The sequence below is a fragment of the Cyprinus carpio genome, chromosome A1, assembly GCF_018340385.1.
Source record: "Cyprinus carpio isolate SPL01 chromosome A1, ASM1834038v1, whole genome shotgun sequence".
NCBI classification, from domain to species: Eukaryota; Metazoa; Chordata; class Actinopteri; order Cypriniformes; family Cyprinidae; genus Cyprinus; species Cyprinus carpio.
The window spans coordinates 15,663,246-15,676,808 of NC_056572.1; positions in this window are offsets into that span (position 1 = coordinate 15,663,246).

Sequence of the window (13,563 nt, forward strand, 5' to 3'; positions counted from 1 at the left end):
TTGCGTGACGCTAAACTGCGGTGATTGGTCTGATGACACAGTCTGTCGTGATTGGCCTACTGCGTGCAGCAGTAGGTCAACAACAGAACGCCCATCACCATTACTGAGCCCACAGTAATACACAGTTATACATGTTAGCCCAATGCAGAAACGTATTGATAAAGCACTGCAGTTTGGACACTAACGTATTGCTCTATTTCTTTATCAGAACTCAAGTAATAACAAGAAACAAACATTCACTATTCAGCCATTCATTTCTAGACAATTGTGAGTGTACAGATATTGCTGTTAGACAGAGACCTACTAGCTGAATGGAGCGAGCACAACACACACAACTAAACACGTATTTTTCATGCTACAGTAGGCTGCAGAGTACATTACAGCAAGTTTTTAAAAGAATTACTCCATTTTGAGAATAAAAATATCCTGATAATTTACTCACTCCCATGTGAAGTCAAGTCAAGTCACCTTTATTTATATAGCGCTTTAAACAAAAGAGTGTGTCAAAGCAACTGAACAACATTAATTAACAGTCAGGTGTCAATAATGCAAAATGACAGTTAAAGGCAGTTCATCACTGAATCAGTGATGTCATCATGCAGCTCAGTTCAGATTAAATAGTATTTGTGCAATAATTTGCAATCAAGTCAACGATATCACTGTAAATGAAGTGTCCCACACTAAGGAAGCCAGAGGCGACAGCGGCAAGGAACCAAAACTCCATCAGTGACAGAATGGAGAAAAAAAACCTTAGGAGAAACCAGGCTCAGTCGGGGGGGCCAGTTCTCCTCTGACCAGACGAAACTAGCAGTTCAATTCCAGGCTGCAGCAAAGTCAGATTGTGCAGAAGAATCATCTTTTTCCTATGGTCTTGTCCCGGTGGTCGTCTGAGACAAGGTCTTTACAGGGGATCTGTCTCTGGGGCTCAGGTTGTCCTGGTCTCCGCTGTCCTTTCCAGGGCTGAAGAGGTCCTTTCTAGGTGCTGATACACCATCTGGGCTGGATACAATACTGGATCTGGGTGACGGCAGTGACCCTCTGACTTGGATACAAGACTGGATCTGGTGGCTACGGTGACCTCGGAATAAGAGAGAAACAGACTAATATGAGCGTAGAGTGCCATCTTCAAATGATGTTACAAGTACATCGGGTGTTTTATGGGAAGTGTTCCCGGTTCCGGTTTACCTAATTAATGCAGCCTAAAACTCCTTTAACGGATTTGGATATTAGAAGTGTATTAGTATGTTATGTGTAAGCCAGGTTAAAGAGATCGGTCTTTAATCTAGATTTAAACTGCAAGAGTGTGTCTTGCCTCCCAAACAATGTTAGGTAGGTTATTCCAGAGTTTAGGCGCTAAATAGGAGAAGGATCTGCCGCCCGCAGTTGACTTTGATATTCTAGGTATTATCAAATTGCCAGAGTTTTGAGAACGCAGCAGACGTGGAGGACTATAATGTAACAAGAGCTCGTTCAATATTGAGGTGCTAAACCATTCAGGGCTTTATAAGAAATAAGCAAGATTTTAAAATCTATACGATGTTTAATAGGGAGCCAGTGCAGTGTTTGACAGGACCGGGCTAATATGATCATACTTCCTGGTTCTAGTAAGAACTCTAGCTGCTTGCAGAACAACCACCCATAGAGCATGCATTTTGGACTAGCTGGATTAACATTTCTGAATGAGGTTTTCCACTTTACTAAGAATACCTGTCGTCAATAGTGTCGAAACGCAGCACTAAGATCCAATAGCACTAATAGAGAGATACAACCATGATCAGATGATAAGAGCAGGTCATTTGTAACTCTAAGGAGAGCAGTCTCAGTACTATGATACGGTCTAAATCCTGACTGGAAATCCTCACAGATGCCATTTTTCTCTAAGAAGGAACATAATTGTGAGGAAACTACATTTTCTAGTATCTTGGAAAGAAAAGGGAGATTCAAGATCGGTCTATAATTAACTAGTTCTTTGGGGTCAAGTTGTGGTTTTTTTGATGAGAGGCTTAATAACAGCCAGTTTGTAGGTTTTGGGGACATATCCTAATAACAATGAGGAATTAATAATAGTCAGAAGAGGATCTGTGACTTCTGGAAGCACCTCTTTTAGGAGCTTAGATGGAATAGGGTCTTACATACATGTTGTTGGTTTAGATGATTTAACAAGTTTATACAATTCTTCCTCTCCTATAGTAGAGAATGAGTGGAACTGTTCCTCAGGGGATCTACAGTGCACTCTCTGATGTGATACTGTAGCTGTTGGCTGCATGGTTTTACAATTTTTATCTCTAATAGTATTGACTTTAGAAGTAAAGTAGTTCATAAAGTCATTACTGCTGTGATGTTGGGAAATGTCAACACTTGTTGATGCTTTATTTTTCGTCAATTTAGCCACTGTATTGAATACATACCTGGGATTATGTTTGTTTTCTTCTAAAAGAGAAGTAAAAAAGTAATCAGATTTAGCAATTTTTAATGCTTTTCTGTAAGGTTGGTTACTTTCCCTCCAAGCAATACGAAATACCTCTAGTTTTGTTTTACTCCAGCTGTGCTCCATTTTCCGGGCTGCTCTCTTTAGGGTGCGAGTGTGCTCATTACACCACGGTGTCAGACTGTTTTCTTTCCTTAACCTTCCTTAAGCGTAAAGGAGCAACTGTATTTAAAATGCTAGAAAAAAGAGAGAGTCCATAGTTCCCTTTCAGTCGGTCCACGTTCGACGTTACGAATGGGATCTCGCCCGAGAGCCCAATCACCTTCGAGTGGTACAAAACGAGCCAATGTTACACAAAGTACCTTGGTCTGCGGGATTTGCATCGCGAGCTCCGCCCCGCAAAGCGGGTATATAAGGAGCAACGCGAGCAACTCGCATTCAAGCTTTCGCTTCGGAGCCGAGCACATCGCTTGCTGCTATCACCGGAGTGTTACAAGCAAGAGCTGGTGTTGGTGTGACGGCGCGATTCAGCGGTTCGTCTGGGTTTCCTGCGACAGCTCCCGCGTTCCCCTGAGTGCTTCAACAACCTCTGAAAGAGCAAGATTTCTTTCACAAAAAGAGATACGGGCCGATTTGCGTCTTTTTAAAGATGTCATTTCGCCCGTGCGTTTCTGGGTGCGGTCGATACATCGCTCCTCGTGACAGTCACGATCGCTGTGTCACGTGTCTGGGCTTTCAGCACGCTGAGACTGCGTTCATGGATGGTATCATGTTCTCATTGCGGGGGACATGACCATCTCGGCGTTGAGATCGAGACTCGATTACCTTAAAAGGTATAGAGTCCCCTCTGCCACACCCCGTTCTAGCTCTTCTTCTAGTAAGAGGGCTACTTCGGCTGGTGGCCAGGGTGATCTGAGGGTTACTGTGTGGGCTTCCCCGACGAGCCAACCTCCTCGGGCCACACCCCCCCACATACGCCGCAGCCGGTTGAGTTTCCGGATGAGTTTGCTGGACCCTCTCAGGCTCCTGAGATCTCATTCGGGGCTCGCGAAGAGGACCGTATGTCGATCGCCGCATCACAAGGCGGGCTTGAGTCCTCGGGAGATGAGGGTTCGGCTGCGTTGCCTCCCTCAGGAGTGCCAGCGTTGTCCAAGTCCGATCCCGAGCTGACGACCGTGCTTTCCCGGGCAGTGGAGAGCATCGGACTTGAGTGGAATCCTCCGCCCTGTCCCGAGCGCTCGAGGCTGGATGACTGGTTCCTGGGGGCTGCTCATGCGGATCGCCAGCACCCCCCTCTGGTTCCTTTCTTCCCTGAAGTACACCAGGAAGTAACCAGTTCATGGAAGGCACCTTTAACTGCCCGAAACCGTTCTGGTACTTCCTCCGCCTTCACTGCCCTCGATGGCGGGGCGGCCAAGGGGTATGCTGGGATTCCCCCGGTGGAGCGTTCTGTTGCTATGCAACTGTGTCCACAGAGCGCCTCCGCTTGGCGTGGTGGTCCCAAGCTGCCCTCCAAGGCCTGTAAGTTCTCATCCACTCTTGTGGCCAAGGCTTACAGAGCTGCGGGCCAGGCCGCCTCTGCCTTGCATGCCATGGCCTCACTTCATGTCTATCAGGCCAAGCTGCTCCGGCAGCTGCACGAGGGCAGTGCTGACCCAGGGGTTTTGCAGGAGGCGCGCACTGCTACCGACCCTCGCTCTCCGGGCGACGAGGTCACTGCGCGCTCCTTGTGGTCAGGTGATGTCCACTTTGGTGGTCCAGGAGCGCCACCTATGGCTGAACCTGGCAGACATGAGGGAGTCTGATCGGGCTCAGCTCCTCAACTCCCCGGTCTCCCAGGATGGCCTCTTCGGCGACGCGGTAGAGAGCTTTGCCCAGCAGTTCTCTGCCGCCCAGAAGCAGTCTGAGGCCATCAGACACATCCTGCCCCGGCGGCCCACTGCTGCTTTCACCCCGCCACCGGCGCAGCCCGCCGCAGCCTGCTCGTCGCCGAGGGCGCCCCCCTGTGGCCTCCTCCCCTCCCCGCTCGGCCTTCGCCTTCTCATGCCCTCTTTGCTGCTTGGAGTTGCAGACGAGTGCCCGCACTCCCGCACTACCCCCGCTGAGGGACGCTATGCCTCCCATGCTGGGGCTGTCTGCTCCACCACGCTGCCCCACCGTGGGTACGCCTGTAGTTCCCTTGACCCCGCTGGTTCGGTTTCTGGGAGCCTGGCTAGAGCTCCCCAGGCCTTCCCGCTGGCTCATCCGGACGCTCAGGCTCGGCTATGCGATTCAGTTCGCCCGGCGTCCCCCCAGGTTTCGGGGTGTCCCGCGCGACGATGGTGGGCAAAGATGCCCCTGTCATGCGCGCGGAGGGTCGCGACCTTGCTGGCAAAGGGCGCGATAGAGCCGGTCCCTCCAGCCGACATGAAGTCCGGCTTTTACAGCCCTTACTTCATAGTACCCAAGAAAACAGGTGGGTTACGGCCAATCCTGGACTTGCGTGCTTTGAAACCGAGCTCTGCACAGACTCCCGTTCAAGATGCTAACGCCAAAGCGCATTTTCGAATGCATTCGTCCGATGGATTGGTTTGCAGCGATCGACCTGAAGGACGCGTACTATCATGTCTCCATTCTTCCTCGACACAGACCCTTTCTTCGGTTTGCTTTCGAGGGGCAGGCATATCAGTACAAGGTTCTCCCATTCGGGTTGGCCCTGTCTCCCCGCATCTTTACGAAGGTTGCGGAGGGAGCCCTGGCTCCTCTCAGGGAACAAGGTGTCCGTATCCTCAACTACCTCGATGACTGGCTGATCCTAGCTCACTCTCGAGAACGGTTGTGCGAGCACAGGGATCTGGTGCTCAGACACCTTGCCCGACTGGGTCTTCAGGTCAACTGGGAAAAGAGCAAGCTCTCCCCTGTGCAGAGGATCTCTTTTCTCGGTATGGAAATAGACTCGGTCGCCATGTTCGCGCAGCTTACAGATGAGCGCACGCAGTCACTGCTGAATTGCCTGAGACAATTCGAGGGCAAGAGAGCGGTTCCACTGAAACTGTTTCAGAGGCTCCTGGGGCATATGGCATCCGCGGCGGCAGTCATACCGCTCGGGTTACTCCATATGAGACCGCTTCAGCACTGGCTTCACGAACGAGTCCCGAGATGGGCATGGCAACGGGGCACGCTCCGAGTGACCATCACTCCGGCCTGCCGCCGAAACTTCAACCCGTGGTTGGACCCCTTGTTTCTACGGGCCGGCGTGCCCCTACAACCGGTGTCCAGACATGTTGTTGTGTCAACAGATGCCTCTGCCACGGGCTGGGGTGCCATGTGCAACGGGCATGCTGCATCGGGCTCCTGGACAGGACCCCGACTTCAGTGGCATGTCAATTGCCTCGAGTTGCTAGCAGTACGTCTTGCTCTGCACCGCTTCAGGGCCCTGCAGAAGGGCAAGCACGTTCTGGTCCGTACGGACAACACTGCGACCGTAGCGTACATCAACCGTCAGGGTGGTCTACGCTCCCGCCGCATGTCGCAACTCGCTCGCCATCTCCTCTTGTGGAGTCACAAGCATCTGAGGTCGCTTCGTGCCATTCACATCCCGGGCAGGCTCAATCGTGCAGCCGACGAGCTCTCACGGCAGCAGTCTCACCCCGGGGAATGGAGACTCCACCCCCAGTCGGTTCAGCTGATTTGGGAACACTTCGGAGATGCTCAGGTAGACCTGTTTGCCTCTCCAGAAAATTCCCACTGCCAGTTGTTTTACTCCCTGACCGAGGGCACCCTCGGCACGGACGCCCTGGCACACAGCTGGCCGCTGGGCCTGCGCAAGTATGCGTTTCCCCCAGTGAGCCTTCTTGCACAGACGTTGTGCAAGATCAGGGAGGACGAGGAGCAGGTCCTCATGGTTGCGCCTTTTTGGCCCGGCCGGACCTGGTTCCTCGAACTTGTACTCCTCGCGACAGCCCCTCCCTGGCCAATTCCTCTGAGGAAGGACCTACTTTCTCAGAGACGGGGCACCCTCTGGCACCCACATCCCCGATCTGTGGAACCTACATGTTTGGGTTCTGGACGGGTCACGGAAGGTTTAGGTACATTGCCACCACAGGTGGTAGCTACCATCACTTCAGCTAGAGCCATGTCCACCAGACACGCCTATGCTTTGAAGTGGAACCTCTTCGTCACTTGGTGTTCTTCACGGCGTGAGGACCCCTGGAAATGTCCGATTGGGTCAGTGCTTTCCTTTCTTCAGGAGGGGTTGGAACGAAGGCTGTCTCCTTCCACCATCAAAGTCTATGTGGCCGCCATTTCGGCTCACCATGACCCTGTTGAAGGTAAGTCTCTTGGGAGGCACGATCTGATCATCAGGTTCCTGAGAGGAGCAAGGAGGCTTAACCCGCCTCGCCCTCAGCAAGTCCCCTCTTGGGACCTCGCAGTGGTTCTATCAGCACTGCAGAGAGCTCCCTTCGAACCCTTGCTCTCAGTAGAGCCAAAGTTTTTATCTTTGAAAACTGCTCTCCTGACGGCTTTGGCTTCGGTGAAGAGGGTCGGGGACCTGCAGGCATTTTCATTTGACGAAGCGTGCCTGGAATTCGGGCCGGCTAACTCTCACGTTATCCTGAGACCCCGGCCTGGGTACGTGCCCAAAGTTCCCACCACTCCTTTTAGGGATCAGGTGGTGAACTTGCAAGCGCTGCCCCTGGAGGAGGCAGACCCAGCCTTGGCACTGCTCTGTCCAGTACGTGCGCTTCGCACCTATGTGGACAGAACTCGGTGCCTTAGGACCTCAGACCAGCTCTTTGTCTGTTACGGAGGCCAGCAGAAGGGAAAGGCTGTCTCCAAGCAGAGGTTATCCCACTGGATAGTGGATGCCATTGTCCTGGCTTATCAGGCTCAAGACCTGCCATGCCCCCTAGGGGTGAGAGCTCACTCAACTAGGAGCGTAGCTTCCTCCTGGGCGCGGGCGCTGGCGCATGGCGCCTCGCTAGCAGACATCTGTAGAGCTGCGGGCTGGGCGACACCTAACACATTCGCGAGATTTTATAATCTCCGTGTAGAGCCCGTGTCCTCCCGGGTACTCGCCCCTTCGGGCCAGTAAGGACCTGCTCGGTGTCAATCCGCTTGCTGCGCCATTCCACTCCATGGACTGGATGCGTGCGCTATTCCCCTCAGGTGAGTTCCTCAGTCAGAACCCTGGGTTCCTCCAGCACTGTTGATGTCCAACACTTGCGTACATGCGCTTTGGTCAGCCCTGTGTGGGACTAGGTGCCTCCATGTGTGTGGTGATTCCCCTTTCTGGGTAATCCCACGTGTGTATCTCTCACAGTAAGTCTCTCTGCAGCATGTGTCTTTCCCTTGGCAAGCCCCTTGCCAGCTCTGTCGTTGAAACTTCCACCCTGCGGGCTGGGTACCTCAGAGTTCTTATGTATCACCGCCTTGGTAGATACCTGCCTTCGGTAAGTCCTCCCCACGGGCAGGCGGCCTGCTAGCATACGTCCAGCTGGAATATGCTACCCAGTGTATTCTGTGTGAGCTATAGGCCCTCACTCGTGCTGGCCACACGACAGGGTGCACTCACTCACAAGGGTCGCTGGAAGACAGCCATGTGGCGTTTTGTAAGGGACCCCATTCGTAACGTCGAACGTGACAGACTGAAAGGGAACGTCTTGGTTACGTATGTAACCCTCGTTCCCTGAAGGAGGGAACGGAGACGTTACGTCCCCTTACCACATCGCTGTTCCGCTGAATGGCCGGGTCACTGGCTCGGCTCCTCAGCGAAGAATTGAATGCCAGTTGCTCGCGTTGCTCCTTATATACCCGCTTTGCGGGGCGGAGCTTGCGATGCAAATCCCGCAGACCAAGGTACTTTGTGTACCATTGGCTCGTTTTGTACCACTCGAAGGTGATTGGGCTCTCGGGTGAGATCCCATTCGTAACGTCTCCATTCCCTCCTTCAGGGAACGAGGGTTACATACATAACCAAGACGTTTCTGTTACATCATCAAGTTTTTCTGAGGTTTTGGATATGCTAAGGAATTGGGATACGTCAGGAAGATTACTTACAAAGCAGTCTTTTGTGGTAGAAGTGATGGTTCTACCATACTTTTAACAAGAAGTAGAATTTACAGTTTTAGCTATATGAAGTTTGCACAAAACTAAATAATGATCTAAGATATCATCGCTTGGCTGCATAATTTCAACACCATCAACATAAATTCCATGTGACAGTATTAAATCTAGAGTATGATTTCGACAATGAGTAGGTCCTGAGACGTGTTGTCTAACCCCAATAGAGTTCAGGATGTCTATAAATGCTGATTCCAGTGCATCTTTTTCATTATCAACATGGATATTAAAATCACAAACAATTAAAACTTTATCGGCAGCCAGCACTAACTCGGATATAAAATCAGCAAACTCTTTAATAAAGTCTGTATGGTGCCCTGGTGGCCTGTATACAGCAGCCAGCACAAACATCACAGGGGATTTATCATTAACATTTGTTTCTCTGGATAATGTTATATTAAGCACCAATACTTCAAACGAGTTATACTTGAAGCCTGCCCTCTGAGAAATCCTGAAATCATTGTTATAAATTGAAGCAACACCTCCCCCTTTACCTTTTAGACGTGGGTTCATGTTTATAACAGTAATCTTGGGGTGTAGACTCATTTAAAATAATGTAATCATCAGGTTTTAGCCAGGTTTCTGTCAAACAGAGTGCATCTAGATTATGATCAGTGATCATATTATTTACAAAAAGTGCTTTCGTAGAAAGGGACCTGATATTCAATAAGCCAAGCTTTATCATTTGTTTATCCGAGGCGGCTAGCAGACGGTCGGTTTAGCCAGTCTGTCTGCTTCCTGACCTGGGCCCCAGTTAGTCAAGTACAGACTCTAAGACTATGTGCCATATTACTAGAGAGAAGAGCAGCACCACCCCAGGAGGGATGAAGACCATCTCTTTTCAACAGGTCAGGTCTGCCCCAAAAGCTCGTCCAATTGTCTATGAAACCTATGTTATTCTGCGGGCACCACTTAGACATTCAGCCATTGAGTGATGACAATCTGCTATGCATCTCATCACCACGGTAAGCAGGGAAGGGACCAGAGCATATTACAGTGTCTGACATCATGCTTGCAAGTTCACACACCTCTTTAATGTTATTTTTAGTGATCTCCGACTGGCGAAGTCGAACATCATTAGCGCCAGCGTGAATAACAATCTTTACGATCATCCAAGATGTTCATGTCTCCCTTTCTTCAAACGCAAATAATTTATCAGTTGCAACATACATAACGAAACGATCTGTCATTTTCTTAAAAAAATAAATAAAATATACACTTTTTTCTCTTGTCTAGCTCTGCCATGCACATGCATACTCTGTGTACAACGGTTCAAGGCAGGGTATGTCTACAAAACTCATAACACTTTTCTCCTCCAACTTCAAAATCGTCCTACATCGTTGTTTAAATTTAATTTATTGATTTATTTTTTTGGGGGAAAGAGTGTTTGACCATCCTTGCATGTTCACTTTGTAAACACTGGGTCGGTGCTTCTGCAGCGATTTTGGAGTTGGAGGAGAAAAATGAGTTGGGAGATTTTTAAACATACCCCAACGGATCTCCCCTCTCACAGTGCAGAGCACAGCATCTTCTCCACACAAATCCGCCACGGTGTTTGAGGGAGGTGAGGTTCAAGTTTTCCCAGGTCTGCATGCACAACAAGTGGGTGGGCATAAATATGCTAATGTTTCAGTTTGACGTCACCTTGAAAACGACTTGTTTGCATGACCCGGTGTCAACTCTTTCTTTTGAAAGACAATAACTTTATACACGGTGCACTTTTAGATTTAAAACTTTGCAGAATGTTTTAAATTCACTTAGAGCTGTGTTACACACTGCATGAAAGGTAATTTTCAAAAATCCATAATAGGGGCACTTTAATTATATATTGTAGAAATGAACTTCTTTTCTGCTTAGTTGTGATTGTCTCTTTCGCTTACATTTGATTTGTGTGTATAGTGCATATTTAAGGTAATGCAATACATAATATCATATTATGAATGTGACGTGACATACAGCCAAGTATGGTGACCCATACTCAGAATTCGTGCTCTGCTTTTAACCCATCCAAAAGCGCACACACACAGCAGTGAACACACACCGGAGCAGTGGGCAGTCATTTTTGCTGCGGTGTAAGATGTAAGTAGCCAAACATTTCATATCATATATATTTGATATATTTTGCCTTTTGAATGCTTCATGTAATGTGATTCGCAACGTGAGGGAACAAGACAAGAAGCATTTTGTTATCAGGCTATAATTTGGTACATATTGTGAATTTATTAAACTTACGTGGCTTTCCGGGTAGCCTTCACTAAAGTAACTTGTTTAATAAAATGATTCATAAAAAATAGAAATATTGGTCAGCCATTTGTTTAACTTTGTTCACTGACAAGAAAAGACTATAAAATATTATCAATCAACAGCAGCGAGCTGGCATTGACAAATAATATACTGCTGACATAGTTTTTTATATGGGGGTTAGGACCTTGGTAAATTTAAAACCCTGTCTACGGCTCTGTTTGGGCACATAACTATTTTTAATGTTTTTGAAAGAAGTCTCGTATGCTCATCAAGCCTGCAATTATTTGATCAAAAATGCAGAATAAAAAAAAAAACCAACAGCAATATTCAGCAAGGATGTGTTAAACTAATAAAAACAGTGACAGTAAAGTCTTATATTGTTATTAAAGATTTCTATTCTTTATATTTTAAACAACCTTTTAATCATCAAAAAATCCTGAAAAATCCAATATGAATTTTGCCTAGGGTCTCCAAATGTCTAGAACCAGTCCTCTGCACTGCAATTGATGAACATGCATCACATTTAGTTTATGTTAAAACGGTTTAATCCAAAAGCATGTAAATGTTATAAGTAATTCAAATACATAAATTTTAAAAATTATTTTGAATAAAGGGCAATGCACGTGCAGGAATCCACATACAAACACGTGCAAACGCGCAAAACATCTATGAGAACAAATCACCTCATGGACACTTTTAAATCACTCTTCTGTGAGCTTCTGACATGCACAGAGGTATATGAACTAGAAAAAATCTTGTATTTGTATGTACATGTTCATAGCTAATCAGTTAGAGCTCTGCAAGCTAATCCTGATGATCCTGAGGTTGATGTTTCTCCATGATGTTCTTGGGTCACGGAATGTGTTCTTGGAATGTGTCAAAATACCACCACAAAGCTCTGGAGTGTTAACAAACATCTCCGTCGAGTTGGAACAAGCTCAAAAGCTTTCATGACAGACAACATGCCATATGGCTGCAGTTTCTGGACTATGGCCACTTTTTTTCCTCCAATGCATTTTGGGCTTAAGGTTGACAGAGTGTAAGTGGTTGCAATTACCTGCTTATTAAGGGCTGGGATTGGGGTGTTGAGTACCTCGATTCTACTGAAGATCAAAGGTCAAGCCTGAAACTGTATCTGCTACCAACATGGATTGGTTTAGTATAAAATTATCTATACAAGGAAACACGAACACAAATATCCAAGGTAGCAAAAACATTGATGGATCATTGTTTTGAAAAAGTTATAAAATGTCTTTCTGAAAAGTTTTCTTGTCATGATTATAATGTTATTTTAAAGGATCCTAAAACCTTTCTTGTGACATTCTACTAACTTTATTTTTGTTAAAGTTGTGAGACCAAGGGACATTGTCTGAAAGTTCTTGTAACAGACACACATGAGGCAGTGTTGATGAATCAGTTTAACTAGAGGTCAAACACACTGATTAAAATCTGATCAGCAAACAGGGACAAAACAGTAATCCAAGAAACACAATCACAAAGCACAGGCAGAGAAGTGGAACACCGGCTCCAGGCTTTGTCACCCCCCCCCCCCTCTCGTCAGTGGGCAGGTTGAGCCACACCCAAATTGTCTGTGCTTGCCCAAACGGGTGCTACATTTCACGCGGGAGGACATCAGTCTGTTGCGGGAAGGGGAGAGCGCTGGACCAATGAACAAAATCAGGGCAGAAATATTTGAGCGCTATCAGTGTGCGGTATTACGGGACGTTTAATACGTTATCTACACTGAATATGTGCCTTAGCCTACCACTGAAAATTACCTGAGCTCTATTCAATAATGTCATTTTACTGCAGATATAACAAAAAGGGCCATGTATACAGTTCAGTTTAAAGCGTACCCATTCTGACTTGCTGTTAATGCCTGTTAAATTGAATGTAATAAAAAACACACTGCAATGCTTAAATGACCACCATGTTTAGAAAAAACAACACCAAAATGAGCTTGTGTGATGTGAAAGTTGCGTTCGTTTACTTATAGGCAGCAGTTGGCTCACAAAGTGTTTTGCTTTCAGGAATTTTCAAAGGATAAACATGGTTTGTACATTTTTCTGGGTCTGCTTCAGCTCCAGCCATCTAAGCAGTTGCTCATCATTGTCAAAATATATTGATTTATTAACCAATCAAATCAAAGAAGGCGGCTTCACTTTTCACAGACAACCGAGCGCAAAGTTTCACCGTGGATGGCTTCAGTGAAGGGTACCAATAGCAAAAACGCTGTAATAGCTATTTTCACAATTGTTTTGCAAAGACTTAAACGACCAACCCACCACCATATCCAATGAATTGAAGTAAACTGTAGACCCTGTTCATTTGTGATTCATGTAACATGTAACCATTGTCTAAAGTCATTTGAATGGGACGATAATAGTATTTTTCTGTTTTTTGCATTTTCCACAATATTAGGAATACAAAATAAAATTGAATGGTGCATATGTTAAAATAAAATAAAAGTATTATTTGCCGTTCAGATTGATTAACTTGCAAAAATCTCTTATCTTGTTCTTTTACTGTTCTTCTTTTCTTCTTTTAATTATATCCCTTTCCCTAGAATCAATTAATCCCCTATATTTATTTGAGTTCCTTAAATAAAATAACAGTTACCATAGAGGTATGGTCTTTATTTTCCTCAAAACAACTGGTCCCCCCTAATTTTCTAGAGTTGACATTAGTCCCGGCCTTGGTTTGGTATAATGAAAAAAAAAAAAAAAAAAGAAAAAAAAACTTGGTTAAAAGAATCACCAGTGTAAAAACAATGATCCAGGATAAAAGAA